This window comes from Chenopodium album, chromosome 9, assembly GCF_948465745.1.
Source record: "Chenopodium album chromosome 9, dcCheAlbu1.1, whole genome shotgun sequence".
NCBI classification, from domain to species: domain Eukaryota; kingdom Viridiplantae; phylum Streptophyta; class Magnoliopsida; order Caryophyllales; family Amaranthaceae; genus Chenopodium; species Chenopodium album.
In genome coordinates this window covers 36,278,678-36,283,095 of record NC_137842.1, presented here as the reverse complement: position 1 = coordinate 36,283,095, position 4,418 = coordinate 36,278,678, and positions in this window count along the sequence as shown.

The window sequence follows — 4,418 nt, the reverse complement described above, 5'->3', positions numbered from 1 at the left end:
ATAAAGATATGCCAGGAATTAATAGAGAAATAGCTCAACACACTATACCACTAATTCCAGGAATGAAACCTGTAAAACAAAAGTTGCGTCGAATGAAACCCGACGTAGCACTTAAAATAAAAGAAGAAGTTCAAAAACAAATAATTGCAGGTTTCATCAAGGTATCCAAATACCCCGAATGGGTCGCCAACGTCGTCCCAGTTTCGAAGAAAGATGGAAGGGTAAGGATGTGTGTCGACTATCGAGATCTAAATAAGGCAAGTCCAAAGGACGACTTCCCTTTGCCACACATCGACATTCTGGTAGATAACACGGCAAATCACGCGCTCCTCTCGTTCGTGGATGGGGTACGCAGGGTACAACCAGATTCTCATGGCAGAAGAAGACATGGAGAAAACAACTTTTATAACGCCATGGGGCACTTACTGCTACACGGTAATGTCATTCGGATTGAAAAACGCGGGTGCCACTTACCAACGTGCAGTAACTGCCTTACTCCATGACATGATGCATAAAGAAGTCGAAGTATATGTCGACGACATGATTGTAAAATCAAAAGACCGTCTAGGACATCAACTAGCCTTAAGGAAATTTTTCGAAAGGCTAAGAAAATATAACATGAGGTTGAATCCATCAAAATGTGCTTTTGGAGTCACCTCAGGCAAGCTCTTGGGATACGTCATAAGCTCTATAGGAATAGAGGTAGACCAAACCAAGATTAAAGCAATCATGTCAATTCCACCGCCCAAGACTGAGAAACAGATTCGAGGATTTATTGGTCGATTGCAATACATAAGTAGGTTCATATCAAAACTGACGACAATATGTGAACCAATCTTCAAGAAGATCAAGAAGAATGTACTAGTAATATGGGATGACGAGTGCCAAAAAGCCTTTGAAAAGATCAAAGCCTATCTCGCAAATCCTCCCGTATTAGCACCATCACTTCCCGGAATACCTCTTAGGTTATATTTGACGGTTACCAAAGAGACAATGGGAGCCATGCTAGCACAAGAAGTAGAAGGCAAAGAGAACGCAATATATTACCTAAGTAAAAAGATGCTCGAATACGAAGCACGCTATACACCGGTCAAGAAATTGTGCCTCGCCTTGGTTTGGGCCACAACTAAGTTAAGACATTACATGTTGGTGCATACTGTTTTCGTAGTCTCTCGATTAGATCCTCAAGTATCTATTCGAGAAATCTACACTCAATGGACGCATATCAAGATGGATAGTCAATCTAGCCCAGTTTGATGTAAGGTTCATGCCACAAAAACCTATTAAAGGATCCGTGGTGTCAGACTTTCTAGCAGATTTTCCAATAGAAGACTCGACGCCAATATAGGACAATGAATTTCCAGATGAAGACCTAATGGTTACTGAAGATGATACTTGGACCTTGTATTTCGACGGAGCCTCAAACCAAAAGGGATGTGGCGTTGGAGTACTACTAGTATCACCTAAAGAAGAGCACGTTCCAATCTCAATAACGCTTGATTCCGACGTTACCAACAATGCTGTTGAATATGAAGCATGCGTGGTAGGCCTTGAAACAGCTTTGGCATTGGGAGTAAATAAGTTAAGGATATTCGGAGACCCTTCTTTGATCATCAATCAGATATCTAAAAGGTGGAAAGTAAGGAGCGAAAGTCTAGGCTCTTATCAAACCTATCTGGAAACGCTCACTGATCAATTAGACAAGGTAGAATATACATATCTACCTAGAGAGGAAAATCAATTTGCCGATGCTTTGGCAAGATTAGCCTCAATGGTTAGGATTCCCACGGAAATCAAGCCACTACAAGAAAAATTTCTTTTCGTATCGATGGTACATTCACTACAATATGCAAGTATGTTTGTGAAATAATTAAGGATGTCGTATCATATTTACAATCGCCATGGTTTTCCCTCATAAAATCGATACGGAAAACATAATGATACATATCCACAATATTTTTACACATTTATATAATGTTGAGAAATCGTATCATTTACAATCGCCACTAAATCCTAAAAATCGATACGAAAAGCCTTTTCAATACTAGTTATATAAATATTGTTTGACAAAGAATACATAAAATATTTCATAGATTATTGGTGTAACATTTAATATAAGAGTTTGAGGTTGCATGTTCGAATCTTGTAAAGATCATACGCATGTTTTTTTTTTTTTTTTTTGAAGAAAATGAGTTAATCATTTATAGCGATTGTAATCGCTACAATAATCACCACGATTGGATGTAGTTTTTCGTATCGATTATTGAGGCCAACCCCAACTATATTGAAAACCAATACTAAAGGCTAAGGCAACGGGGGATATTGTATCGAATGACCATTCGTTGGGAAAGCTTTTTGTTGCAATTACAATCGATACTAAAGGTTAAAATAATTGCTACGAAAAGGATATTTTCTTGTAGTGAGCAAATGCCTCTAATTACAGAAAAAAGGCACAAACCAGCATATATCCAGGTTATAGAAGACGACGACTTAGTCCAAGGCGAAGAAGAAGAAGAAGAAGAAGAAGAACCGTGGTACACGGACATACTCAATTATGTCACCAATGAAGAATACCCTCCTCATGCTGACAAAAGAGCAAAACGAGCATTGAGGCTTTTGGCTTCCCAATACGTACTCATAGACAATGAGCTACATAAAAGGGTACCTAAAGGTCGAGCTCTCTTATGTATAGGAAAGATGGATGCACAAAGAGCAATGACAATGGTCCACGAAGGAATCTGTGGCACTCATATAAATGGCAAAATGTTAGTCCAGAAAATAATGCGAGAAGGATATTATTGGACTACAATGAATAGGGATTGCCATCAATATGTAAAAAGATGCCCTAAATGCCAAATTTACGCCAATTTACAACATGTCCCTCCATCTTTGCTCTATACTTACACATCGCCATGGCCATTCTCTACATGGGGAATTGACATCATTGGCAAAATCACTCCTCCAGGAACAGGAGGCCATGAATTTATTCTAGTAGCAATTGATTACTTCACAAAGTGGGTCGAAGCGCAATCATACGCTAAACTCCCTGCAAAACATGTAGCACTCTTTATCGAGAGAAATATTATCTGCCAATACGGAGTCCCACATGAAATGATAAGTGACAATGGAACTCACTTTCATGCCGAATGCGAAGAATTGCTACAAAAGTACGGCATTCAACATCATCATTCTTCCCCTTATAGACCTCAAGTAAATGGAGCAGTCGAGGCAGCTAACAAAAATTTAAAGACTATCATCGAGAAAATGAAGGAAAATTATAAGGATTGGCCTGACAAACTTCACTTCGCATTGTGGGGTTACCGCACGTCAATCCGTACATCAACAGGAAATACGCCATTTTCTTTGGTATATGGAATGGATGTCGTACAACCTGTCGAACTAGAAATACCATCTCTACGCATCGCGTTAGAGAGTAAACTCGATGAAGTTGAATGGACTAGGGCAAGATACGAAGAATTGATTCTACTCGACGAAAAAAGACTAGAAGCTCTACATCACACTCAGTGTTACCAAACTCGTATGGCTAGGCATTTTAATCAGAAGGTCAAGACAAGAAATATCAAAGTAGGAGATTTGGTATTAAAAGCACTAAGGAAAAATGTTTTAGACCCAAGGGGTAAATTTAGACCTAATTGGTTTGGACCCTACATTTTCAAAACAATCCTGTCAGGAGGTGCAACAAAACTAACTGATATGGATGGCAATGAATTCTCAAACATGACAAATCTTGACCAAATTAAGAAATACTACCCATAAGTACTTGAGTAGGATACTCAAGAGAGCTACGTTCGGCCTGATTCCTTAAGAAAGGATACGTAGGCAACCCTTTACGGGTGCGGCCACTTTATTTTTCGACATCTCCGCGTCCCTGAATTAGTTAAAAATTCAACAGAAGATCGGCGAATTATTGGCGTCGCAGAAAAGAACCTGGCGCCACCTAGAAATCATCAGCGCCAGCCGATGAAATTGGCGCCTGGCTCCAGACTTCAATGGCAGGCGCCAAATGCCAATAACTGGCGCCAATTCGGAAATAAACTCTGGGCGAATTTCGGTGTTTTTCGGAAAATTTTCGACTTCCGTACTCGAAGAATTTCTGGAAAATTAATTTTTTTCGGTTTTCATTGCTTTAATAAAATAAATTTAAAGTAAACAATTTAATTAAAAGCTGAAATTTCATTAATAAAATAAAATTACATTATTGATGGAATTTAAATAAAGTTGACATAAATTAACTTTAAATAAAAAAAATAACAAACTAAGTCTAATAAATTGAAGGATAAGCAATGCTCCTAATCTTTCTTTTCCTTTCTAGCCCTTTTCCAATTTTTGTCTGCTTCCTCCTCTTCATCCATAACCTTAGCTAGTAGGCACCCTTTAGAGGACCTACATTCAATTTT